The 13,662-nt window shown below is 35.0% G+C and overlaps 1 pseudogene; it reads right to left on the bottom strand.

Moving 5' to 3' along the window:
* Positions 1-10,526: 10,526 nt before the first annotated feature.
* LOC141546280 (importin subunit beta-1 pseudogene) lies at positions 10,527-13,125 on the bottom strand (annotated as a pseudogene).
* Positions 13,126-13,662: the final 537 nt, after the last annotated feature.

Raw genomic sequence — 13,662 nt, 5'->3', positions numbered from 1 at the left:
ACAAATCAGTATGTCCCCAAAATGAGAGTTGAATATAATTATTTTGTTTGGGATTTCTAGCCACTACATCATGCTTTCTCTCATTCCCATTAGTTTATATTGATAACAATATTATTATGCTCCAAGCAAAATTATTCCACTGAATTTTGTCCTAGTTAGATTATATTTGAAGTATTGTGTCTTAGCAACATATTTTTGAAGAGACACTGATGAAATGGAATGTACTTTGGGGAGGTAAATAGGCTATTGAAGACACTTAAAATCTTTTACCAGGTGAATCTACTGAAAGATTTGGATATGCTTAAATTAGAAGAGAATAATAAGCAGCAATAAATATGGAAAGTACTGCAATATTAAAAAAAAAAAAAAAAGGATTGGATTTATTTTTTTCAGTTCCAAAGGATCCTTCTTAAAGGATCCAGAAGTGGAAGTATTAGAAAGACAGATTTTGAGAACAGGATTTTAAAAAACTATTTAAATCACTAAAGCAAGGGAAAAAATGTAAGTGACTTCCATAGGAGGTAGTAAGTTTAAAATTAGGGGAGGTCTTCAATCAGAGTCTGAATAACTCCCTCATTTTTTTGTAAATAAAATGAATGATTTGGGTAAAATTTTGACTGTCTTCTTTGAACTATAAGATGATTTTATTCAGTCATTTTTCAGACATGTTTAACTATTCTTGGTAAGAATAGTGGAATGATTTGTCATTTTCTTCTCTAGTTCATTTTACATATGAAAAAACAGAAGCAAATGGGATAAGTGTCTTGTCCATGTATGACCAAACTAAACTACTCAGTGTCTGAGGCCATGTTTTAACTCAAGAAAATGGATTTCCCTCACTTGAAGTCCTGCACTCTATGCATCGTGCCATCTTGCTGTTCCTATGATATAATACATACACCATTGATATATTCAGAGATATTTTGTGGAAAGGAAACCAAAAGGAATTCAGCTAGGTGACTTCCAGGGTTAATGAAGCATCAAATAATAGAATGTTTCAAATATTTGACTCTAATTTGAAAAATTAAAAGCATTAAGAAAAATTGTTTTCAATAAAGAAATGAAAACAATTTATGTGATTTTAGTCATAGTCATTTATTTCAAAGATTCTTTAAATGTTTATGAAATTTTAGAAAAGTCCAGACCTTCTGAGGGACTTATGTAGTTATTTAGTGGCAAAATAATGCTAAATCAGTTAGAAGTTAAAAACAAATCAAGATATTGACAGCAGATTATAATAAGCTAAAATCTAGTAAAAGTGGTTTCAAGTACTCAGGGTTCTAGGGGAAATTATCTCATAATTTCTGATCCTGTCAGTACATAATTCAGTTGTCAATCAAGAAAGGTTTTAGGTATCAGTTCACATCCTGTACTCTCCATCTCATAAATTATTTTTATTCATTATTTATTGCTGAAAATACTGGATTCCATCAGTAGAAGGTAAACAGCCTTCTGGGGTCAAATTAACCTGGAGCTATTTCATTTTTTTGTTTTTATAGTAGTACTAAAATTAGCATTTAGTTCAATTATTTGATCTGTTATATTCCTAATAAATATTTGACTTGTCCAAAGTGCTACTTCAAATTTATATTAAATTCCTAGGTTAAAAAATATGGATTTTTTAAAAATAAGGAGTCTTTACATGTTTCTCTATATCAAAAATATCAACAATTCCTAAAATGAATATAGATAATAAAATTTCTCATAAGGAAAGAGAGGGATAGGATTATATAAAAGAACATTGTAAGAAAAAATTAAATTAAAAATTTCAGAATTGATTTAAAACTGGTGCTTGAGACCAAAATTCTCAATAGAGTATTCCTTCAGGCAGTGAACCAAATGGTGTGAAGAAGGCAAGTGAGACCAATTCAGAAGGTAAAGAAAATAATCATTGATTTCTCTTCCTGCCATGTACAACTGCATTTGCACCATTCACATTAATTCTTTAGTCCACTAGTTGCAGTGAGCTTTCAGAAGACATGAGTGTAGATGAGAGTATAGGAAGATGCAAACATAAAAACACTAAAAATCAATCTTTTCATTGCTGCTGGAGACTAAAGTTCAATTCAGCAGTAAACAAAACTATTTTTTGGTATTTGTTTGTAATATTGAGTTGTGAAAGGAGATGTTACGAAGAGATGCCCTACTGAACATTTTCCCTTTGTCTTTGTAAAAAGCTCAATTTACCAATGATATAAAGGAGAAAAGAATATAATTAGTAGGGTGAATTATGAGAAAGAGTGAAATCCATCAATTATATACATCTCTGTAGCCATGAATTCAATGGCAGGTCTTCCTCTTCTTTATTAATATCTCCCTCATCTTCTTGTCACAGGACGTGTTTAAAATTTTTAAATTTAATTTGAGAAAAGATTTTCATGACAAAATATATCCTAATTTTAAATAGTTTTACACCATTAGAAGACTTTCAGTGAATGCTATTGGGTCTATGCAAAAACCTGAGCAAGATAAAGAAAACATAAAAGAACCATAATATTTTTGTTTTGTTTTTTGTTTGAGGCAAATGGGGTTATGTGACTTGCCCAGGGTCACACAGCTATGAAGTCTTAAGTGTCTGAGGCCAGATTTGAACTCAGGTCCTCCTGACTTCAGGTCTGGTACTCTTATTGACTGCACCATCTAACTACCCCAGAATCATGATATTTTAAAGGGATAGGGGTATATATTTTTTGTTTCAAAGCAAGTTTCAAGCAAAAATGAGTAGAAGGATTAGTTATAAATTTGGAGAACCTTGAATTGCATGTTGAAGAATTTTTTGCTGTTTAATTTCTTCATGATATACTTCCCTCACTAAATTTAGAAATGTCCCTGTTTTGACTCAGTGCTAAGAATTAAACTAAATAGAAGATGCCGAAATAACTAAAGGTTTTTAAGAAAAGAAGTTATATAAGAGATAATGGGAAGAGTAATTTGACATTGTATAATGTGGACTGAACTAAGCAAAGAACAATTCTTTTACTGATAAACTGGTTGACTGCCTGAATGAATGAATGAAAAATATTTACAAAACTCTTTAGATACAATGCAATATGCTAAGCTCTAAGAATAAAGAGTGGAAAAATAACAGGGGGTTTGAATTTAGATATTTCTACAGAAGAATAATATCCTTAAGGCCAAAATCATGATATTATGTACTCAGGAATGGTAGAATCAAAGGACAAAAGATCATCAGATCATACAAAATCCTGCCCAGAAGAGTTAACAGCCTAAGAGAAAGATTTTGCTGGAAGAAAAAAAAAAAAAAAAAAAACAAGATTTTTGGAGATAAGTTATGGAACTTCTGTTTTAGTCATTGTGATATTGAAAATCTGGCTTAGAGTGATAGTACAGAAAATAGGAAAGTATCTCTTAATCTCTGAAATAACTAATAAAGTATTTAATTATATGAAGAGGATGAAAATGAAGGAATGAAAAATGTCCACATTTTCTGGACTGGTTGACTCTGGAAGAATGGTGATTTTATTGAGAAAACAGGGGACTTGGGAAGGGAACTTAATTTATGTTTATCTGTGCCCTCCTTGTGTGTTTATATTAGGAATATGTCTGTGTTCTTTCAAGTAGAAAGAAGCAATATTTTAAGAAACACTTGGTCATTGATACCTAATTCAGTAAGCTCCCTGCTGGACCATATTTTTTCACTTCCTATTCATTAATTTAATAACGAATAGATACCTAAAAAAATGTGAGTTTCAAGTAAAGATTCAAGTAAACAAATATATACCTGGTAGGTTAATAAATCCTGAATGTGAGATGCCAAGAGAAAAATGAAGAGAACATTATGAAGCCTTAATTAAAAGCAGTGTCAGAAAATAGATTTATTTGGCTCTTAATTCTATCATGTGGTAATACCACCCTCTGAGTTTTCATTTCAGAAGAAAACTCCCTTATGACAGTAGGGATTTAATATTCTGTATAGCTGACATTCTTAACTCTGAAGGTTAGAATCTTATTTGAGTCCCAGTTTGGTAAAACATGGAAATTCTTGATAGTTTTTTTTTTCCTTCTTTGCATTGGTTTCCAACCAATAACCATGACATTTTTTTCCAGTATGTTTTATTTTTGACCCACAAGAGACTAGATTTTTGTCATCAATCTCATGAGTTAAGCCTGCATTAGCAAAATACTAATTTTCATTTGTGAATAATAACTAAATAGCTGTTAAGAATTTTGTTATTTGGTAGAAGCTGGTCCTATTATTTAAAAAATGTTACATGCTTTTTTAGATGGTTGCCTAGTAACCAAGCCCAGGTTTATTAGCTTCACTTGTCACAAGAGCTCCAGCTTGTTATCATTGAATCAGTTTCCTTCAATTGATTTTTACCAATTTTTACTAAAAGTATACCTTTCAATCACACACAAGTAGAGGGTTTCCCTTATTAAGGAAAGGATCATAGATTTTGTAACTTCTAGAGTTTTCAGAGTCAAGGCATTTTATTTATGTTTAGCTTAATTCTTAGCACTGTCACTAACTAGAGTCATTTCTAAGTTTAGTGAAGGGTCCAGTATGTGAAAATTATTGGCTCTATGACGAAATTTAATGATGTTTTGAAGGCATTTTAAGGAGGATAATAATTTTAATTATAATTTGAGAGAAGAATAGAATGAAGTAGACATTTAACAAATATTTGTTAACTATTAATTATTGGTTTTGTAGTCAGAAGACCTAGATTTGATGCTATTTCTTGTCCTTAATACCTGTGTGAAGTTGAACAAGTCTCTTAGTCTTCCTAGGCCTGATCCCTCATCTGCTTGATATGAAAGAATTGGACTAGAAGACCTCTGAGATCATTTTCAGGTTGAGATCTATGATCTTTTCATTCTAGATCTCAATATAGAATTGTAAAATTACATGCTTTTCTGTCTTGCTATCTGTATTTTTTTGAGGATGGACAGAGGTTGTTTTATTAGGACCAGAAATTTCATCAACTTAGAAAAGTTTGGGAAAACTCTCACAAGTAATATATAGAAGGTAGCCTGGGAAACTGAGAGGATAAATGATTTACTCAGGTTCACATAGCCAGTATGTGTCAGAGACAGGACTTGAATTAAAATTTTCCTGAATCTTTTTCCCCCATTGTCATTTTTCCTCTTTATAGTAGGAGTTAGCATAACATACAAACTGCAATTTATCTAGATGTCAAGTGAGAGTTCCCCAGTGAGACAATATCTTGAGAAAGCATAGATACAGACAATAATTAGGATATATTTTGCCCAACTGTATGCCAATAAGTCTGATAATCTAGGTGAAATGGAGGAATACTTAAAAATACAGGTTGCCCAGATTAATAGAAGAGGAAACAAATTATTTAATAGTCCCATTTTAGAAACAGAAAGTGAACAAGCTATTAAACACCTCCCTAAGAAAACATGAACAGGACCAGATGAATTTACATGTGAATTCTACCAAACATTTAAGGACAATTAATTGCCATACTATGCAAATAATTTGGAAAAATATAGAATAAAGGAGATCTACCAAATTCCTTTTATGGCACAAATATAGTGCTGATATCTAAATTTGGTAGGGACAAAACAAAGAAAGAACATTATGAACAATTTCCCTAATGAATATTGATGCCAAAGTCTTAAATAAAATATTGGCAAAGAGATTGCAGTCAGTTATCCCCAGAATAATAAAAGTAGGATTTATACCAGAAATGTAGGGCTGCTTCAATATTGGGAAAACTATTAGCTTAATTGACTATATTAGTAACCAAACTAATAGCAATCATATTATCTCAATAGATGCAGACAAAGCATTTGACAAAATCCAACACCAATTCATATAAAAAACTCTAGACCATATAGGAATTCATAAAATTTTACTTAAAACAATCAGTAGCATCTTTTAAAAATCATCAGCAAGCATCCTATGTAATGGGAACAAATTAGAACCCATTCTTAGTTACATCAGGGTGATAAAAGATTGCACCTATCACCATTACTATTCAATACTGTAGTGGAGATGTTAGTTTTAGCAATGAAAAGAAAAAAAGAAACTAAAGGAATTGGAATAGATAATAAGGAAACCAAATTATCACTCTTTGCAGATGATATAATGGTATACTTAGAGAATCCTAGAGAATAAACTAAAAAATTTTAGAAACAATTCACAACTTCAGCAACATTGAAGAATACAAAATAAATACACATAAGTAATCAATATTTTTTACGTTACCAACAAAGTCTAGCAGCAAGTGATAAAAAGAGAAATTCTATACAAAATAACTACAAATAATATAAAATATTTGGGAGTCTACCAAGGCAAAGTTCTGGACTATATAAACACAATTACAAAACACTTTCCACACAATCTAATCAAATCTAACCAAATGAAAAAATATCACGTGCTCATGGGTAGGCCAAGCTAATATAATAAAAATGATAATACTACCTAACCTAATCAACTAATTCAGTACAATACCAATCAAACTTCAAGAAATTATTTTATAAATCTAGAAAAAAATAATAACAAATTTCAAGTGGAAGAATAGAAGAAGGTCAAGAATTTCAAGGAAATTAATGAAAAAAATGCTTACTTACATCAGACCTAAAACTATATTATAAAGCAGAGGTCATCAAAACCATTTGGTGCTGGCCAAGAAATAGAGTAGAATATATTACATTCACAAGACAAAATAGTCAATGACTATAGAAATCTAATCTTTAATAAACTGAAAGATCCCAGCTTCTGAATGAAAAACTACCATTTGATAAAAATTGCTAGAAAAAGTTGAAATTTGTATGGCAGAAACTTTTCATTGATCCACATCTAACATCCTATACCAAGATAAGATCAAAATGGTTTTGTGATTTAGACATAAAGAGTGATACTATAAGCAAATTGGAAGAGCAAAGGATAGTATCCCTTTCATATCTATATAGAAGGAAGTAATTTGTGGCCAAAGAACTAAAGTTTATTATGGAATATAAAATTGATAATTTTGATTATATTAAGATAAAAAGGTGGTGTACAAATAAAAACAATGCAGACTAGAATAGAAGAGAAGCAATAAGCTGGGAAAACAAGTTTCTATCCAAGGATTCTGATAAAAACCTCATTTATAAAATATATAGAGAATATAAGAATTTAAGCCATCCGCTAATTGATAAATAGTCAAAGGGTATGAACAGACAATTTTCAGATAAAGAAATTGAAACTATTTCTACTCATAATAAAAGGAGCTCTAAATATCAGAAAAATTCAAATTAAGACAACTGTGAAATACCACTACATACTTCTCAGATTGGCTAAAATGACAGAAAAAGATAATGATGAATGTTAGAGGATATGTGTGAAACTGGAACACTATTACATTGTTGGTAAAGTTGTTAAATGATTCAACTGTTTGGGAGAGCAATTGGAAACCATGCATAAAAAGCTTTCAAAATGTGCATACCCTTTGATCTAGCAATGTTCCTGCTGGACTCTTATCCCAAAGATATCATAAACAAAGGAGAAAGAACCTATGTGTACAAAAATGTCTGTAGCAGTCTTTTTTGTAGTGGCAAGAAATTGGAAACTATGAACATGACATGATGGTATACTTAGAGAACCCTAAAGACTCTGCTAAAAAGCTATTAGAAATAATTCAGAATTTTAGCAAAATTGCAGGATACAAAATAAATCCACATAAATCCTCAGCATTTTTATACATTACCAACACAATCCAACAGCAAGAGATACAAAGAGAAATTCCATTCAAAATAATGGTCGATAGTATAAAATATTTGGGAATACATTTACCAAAGGAAAGTCAGGAATTATATGAGCAAAATGAGGAAACACTTGCCACAAAAATAAAGTCAGATTTAAATAATTGGAAAGACATTCAGTGCTCTTGGATAGGCCGAGCTAATATAATCAAGATGACAATACTCCCTAAACTAATCTATTTATTTAGTGCTATACCAATCAGACTCCCAAGAAACTATTTTAATGACCTAGAAAAAATAACAACAGAATTCATATGGAACAACAAAAGGTCGAGAATTTCAAGGGAAGTAATGAAAAAAAAAATTAAATGAATGTGGTCTAGCTGTACCTGATCTAGAACTATATTATAAAGCAACAGTCACCAAAACCATTTGGTATTGGCTGAGAAATAGACTAGTTGATCAGTGGCATAGGTTAGGTTCACAGGGCAAGATAGTGAATAAAAATAGCAATCTAGTGTTTGACAAACCCAAAGATTCCAACTTTTGGAATAAGAATTCATTATTTGACAAAAACTGCTGGGAATACTGGAAATTAGTATGGCAGAAAATAGGCATGGACCCACATTTAACACCACTTACTAAGATAAAATCAAAATGGGTCTAAGATTTAGGCATAAAGAACGAAATCATAAATAAATTGGAAGAACATGGGATGGTTTACCTCTCAGACTTGTGGAGGAGGAAGGAGTTTATGTCCAAGGGAAAACTAGAGACCATTATTGATCACAAAATAGAACATTTTGATTACACCAAATTAAAAAGTTTCTGCACAAACAAAACTAATGCAAACAAGATTAGAAGGGAAGTAACAAATTGGGAAAACATTTTTACAGTTAAAGGTTCTGATAAAGGCCTCATCTCCAAAATATACAGAGAATTGACATTAATTTATAAGAAATCAAGCCATTCTCCAATTGATAAATGGTCAAAGGATATGAACAGACAATTTTCAGATGATGAAATTGAAACTATTTCCACTCATATGAAAGAGTGTTCTAAATCACTATTGATCAGAGAAATGCAAATTAAGACAACTCTGAGATATCATTTACACACCTGTCAGATTGGCTAAGATGACAGGAACAAATAATGATGAATGTTGGAGGGGATGTGGGAAAACTGGGACACTGATGCATTGTTGGAGTTGTGAAAGAGTACAACCATTCTGGAGAGCAATCTGGAATTACGCCCCAAAAGTTATCAAAATGTGCATACCCTTTGACCCAGCCGTACTACTACTGGGCTTATATTCCAAGGAAATACTAAAGAAGGGAAAGGGACCTGTATGTGCCAAAATTTTTGTGGCAGCCCTTTTCATAGTGGCTAGAAGCTGGAAGATGAATGGATGTCTATCAATTGGAGAATGGTTGGGTAAATTATGGTATATGAATATTATTGTTTTGTAAGAAATGACCAACAGGAGTAATACAGAGAGGCTTGGAGAGACTTACATCAACTGATGCTGAGTAAAACGAGTAGAACTAGGGGATCATTATACACTTCAACAATGATACTGTATGAGGATGTATTCTGATGGAAGTGGATATCTTCAATCCAGAGAAGAGCTAATCGAATTCCAATTGATCAATGATGGACAGAATCAGCTACATCCAGAAAAGGAACACTGGGAAATGCGTGTAACCTGTGAGCATTGTTTGTTTTTGTTTGGTTTTGTTTCTCTTCTCAGATTATTTTTACCTTCCGAATACATCCTTCCTTTGCAACAATAACAACAAAATTCGGTTCTGCACATATATATTGTACCTAGGATATACTATAAGATATATATTTTTTTTTCAGTTTCCAAATGGTTATTTTATCAGATTTTGTTTGAACATTAAATTTATCCTCATTTTGCAATCCAAAATAGTTACTTGAAGTTTGTTATGGGTTTTTTTCTTATGTTTATATTTTTATTAGTTTTATTCTTTGGCACAATTTTTGGGGGCATTCAGACTGTCACAGTACAAGTCAGGAGAGAGCTTTCTCTTTGTGCTGCCAATTCTGAGCATTTATATTTTGGTTTGGTTATGGGTTGTCTTTAAAGTCTGTTTTTGACAATCTCATTTTTCCTATATCCTCTAAACCAGAGTTGTCTTTTCCCCTCCTCTCTCATCATTCCCCCCTTCTACATTCACAGTTGAACCATATTAGGAAAGGCGCCTTGATGAAAAGAGATCATGAAAAGCATCACTTGGGATGGGTACTGAACATGTCAGTGCTTTTCTCTAAAAATTAAAAATAAAAAAGACCCTAAAGAGTGACTTTCCTCTTTTTATTTTTCCTTTTTCATTTCTTGTGCTGCATCAGTAGACAGAACTTTGGTTAGTTTTATGAAATGTAACGTCTAACCCCTCTTTTTTTTTTTCTGTGAAAAAGATAAACTGCAATGACTTGAAGTTGAGAATGTGGATACTGCCTCATTCACACACACTTACTCTTAGACTGAAAAAATCCCTCACCCTCCTTTTAGCCCGCACGCGTACAGTACTGTGTGGCAAAGGTGCACCAAAGGTGGGCTCGAGACCTAGGCTCCATCTCTCTCATCAGTAGCAAAGGCCAGGCCTTTAACAACAATGCAGTCCCTTTTCTCCCACACTAGTCATTCTGCTCAGCACTGGCCGAAAGACAGAAAAGCTAGTTCTAGCCTCTCTTGGAAAGAGATTGCTCTTTCTTGCTCTCTCTTTTTTAAAGCACATAAATCCCGTCACTTTTCTCTTTTCCAAGACGGCAAATGTTATGGTATTCTATGGAAGTCAGTGCCTAACTCACTAACAGCACTGCTGTTGCTGTGGCAGGATTTTCAATGTGGTGTGTTTTCAAGCCTCACTCACTCATCCTCTCATTCCCATACATTCAGCATCCGTGCACACTCCTCACTTCCGGGTTTTTCAAAAGATTGGAGATTTCCAGTGGGGGTCTCGGGTGTCAACCCAATGGTAACAGATCAAGCTTGATTCTTTAATTTCCTCAGTTCTTTTGTTGCCCAGATAGCAAGGGTTTTTGTTTTGTTCATCTTGGATCTTTGTCCTTCAGTTAAGGGTTCATGGATCAGGGGTCTGGCCTCTACTAATTTCAGTGCATCCTTTCCAAAAGCTGTACATAGGTCTCCTATCAGTCCAGCAGCACAAGCTACTACTACATCTGTGTGATCCTCATCCCCAGCAATGTGATCAATGAAGGAAAGAATAAATTCTACTCGGGGCTGCACCAACATCACATCTGGGTGCACATTCTCCTGGTCTCCCTTTAATCCCTGGATGATTCGATGTAGGCTTCCAAGCACCCTTCCCTTAGCTCATTCAGATAATCCACCATGTCGTAGTCCGACTTGTCCACTTGGGTTTGGGAGGCCTGCTGGAGAGTATTCAATACCACCTCAAAGTACTTCTTAAACTCTTCCCCCAATGGCAAGGGCAATATCTCCAAATACTGACAGAATCTGTGGCTTTACAGACCTGTGGACATATTCATTTCCAAAGTTCTCCAAGAGCAGCTGCATCACCTCATCACAGAAAGGTAAAATGTTGGACTGCAGGCCTTGGCACAAGTCTCCCACCAGGCCCACAGCTGCCAAACAAACCTGGTACTCAGCATAATTCTTCAAACCAATGCCCAAGAAGGGTTTAAAGGCATACATGTATTTCAGGAATTCACCACCCAACACTTCTACTATTGTGGTCACGGCCATCAGGGCATCTTCTTGTACCCCACCAGACCCAGCAGTGCTCTGAAACATCCTTAGCAAGGATGCCATGACCACATCAGAAATCTGCAAAGCATCCTGGTGTTGGACTTTCCAGAGAACATTCTGAAGAGTAGCACAGAGCAAAGACTGAAGGTCGTTGAATTGGATTCTATCTGATATGCTCTGGATGTGAGACTCCATCTGTAGCACTTACTGTAGCTGCTCCATGATGACCAAAGTTGTTTTCTGAACTGCAGGATAACAGTCCTTGGCACTAATTTTCACTATTTCCATCAGGGCTTCATATGCAGCACTCCTCAGGTTGTTTTGATGTCCATCAGGTCTGTCTGTGGTCTCTAGGAGCTTCTGGACTATGAGTTCAAATGAAGTAGATGAACAGTAGGTAGCTGGTTCTTCCTGATCATCAGCAACATCTGCAGCTTCATAGGCAGCTTCAGCCAGACTAGAAAAAGCCCAGCACACGTTGGAAGCGACTCTGGGCTCAGCACTTAGGCCTTCAATCAGACACTGTAGTAGAGGAGCAAGGTAGACATGGTTGATGGCAGTCTCAGGGAGCAGCTCACAGATTCTGCCCACAGTCCAGGCAGTTGTATCTTGAACTACCACACTGGGATCTTTCATTAATTCTATGAGAGTGGGCATTGCCCGAATCACTAGTGGTTTGAGCTGATTGGGTTCTGGGCCTTCCAAAATGCATCCAAAAGCCATGAAATCTGCATCTCTATACCGTCAATGGGGATTCTTAATGTGTTCTTTATGAAGGGTAATACATGAAGGACAATGTCATTTTCACAGCAGGTAGCCAGGAGCATGAGGCAAACCCCTGCTGCTTTACAGGGATTCCAGTCATCATCATCATCATCATTTTCATCCTGTTTTGTTAGAGTTTGTGTGAGGATCGGGACCAGATACTGTAGTGCTCCCTTGGCATAAAACTTGCTGGTATGCTCTGGGGGTCGTCCCTGTTCTGCTGCTTCTGATGCTTCAATGGCCAAATGCATTTCCTCATCACACACATTGGACCAGAATTCTATTCCCTGAAGGGCTACTTCATTGATATCACTTTTCATTGCTTCAATTATGATAGCAAAGAGAGCTGGACCCATGTATGTTTCCATATACTGATAATAGAGGGACATGATCTTCACCAAATTCTGTAACGCAGCTACTCGAACCCTTGTATCTGGACACTGGATTGCCTTGCAGACTACCTGCATAATAAAGTGCCTTTCAGACTCTTTGTCAAAGTTTGCTTTGGTGAACTCCAATGAGTTCAGGAGTGCATTGGTAGCTGCTAGCTTCACATTATTTCTAGGTTCTTCTTTCCTCATTCCCTGGATTATGGCTGTCAGGATCTCATTGGATTTATCCTGCAGTTGTTCTGGGTCAATGTCTTGACAGATATAACCAATTGCTTCCAATGTTGACTCTTTCATGTGCTCTGTTAGGGTTTGTGACGTTAGCTACCAGCTGAGGAATGAGTTCAGGTCATTGGTTTACTGGAATCTCTGCACAAGCAAAACCAGCTACGCACTGTGAAGCAGAGCTTGGCCAATAGATTTCTGTACCCAAAGTCTGCAAAACATAGTTCTTGACCTCTCTTTGAGCATTGGCATCAATAGCAAGCCATCTCTGTTGATACTGTGCCTTGATATCTGGATCTTTAGATGTCAAAGAGTTCTCTGGCAACCTGGTTATTTCCTGGATTTGCCAGCACTCTGGACAGTTCCACAAGGAAAGTGGGCTCTACAGAGAGGGTAAAATATTGGCATTATGTAGAAGGAGATTTGGGGGTGCCAGGCCTTACTACGGAAAAAGGGACTGCAAGAGACCAGTTTAATGAAGTGGACAGGGAATGAGAGGGGCTACAGGAAAGGAGAAGCAAGGCCTTAGGCAGGGCGATTGTTCTGGCTCCTAGGGCTTCCACATGGTCCCTAGACCCTGGCGGCCCAACCCCCACCCTTCTAAGATATTTAATATGTATGGAAATGCCTGCCATCTAGGGGAGGGGGTGGAGGGAAGGAGGGGAAAACCTCGGAACAGAAGGGAGTACAAGGGATAATGTAAAAAAAAAAAAATTACCTATGCATATGTACTGTCAAAGAAAATGTTATAATTATAAAAATTAATAAAAAATAAATTTAAAAAATAAATTGGAAACTGAATGAATGCCCATCAGCTGGAGAATGGGTGAATAAATTATGGTATATGAA

The sequence above is a fragment of the Sminthopsis crassicaudata genome, chromosome 1 (genome assembly GCF_048593235.1).
Source record: "Sminthopsis crassicaudata isolate SCR6 chromosome 1, ASM4859323v1, whole genome shotgun sequence".
Classification (NCBI taxonomy): Eukaryota; Metazoa; Chordata; class Mammalia; order Dasyuromorphia; family Dasyuridae; genus Sminthopsis; species Sminthopsis crassicaudata.
Note: the sequence above shows the minus strand (reverse complement) of the source record. Positions and strands in the feature narration are given on the sequence as shown.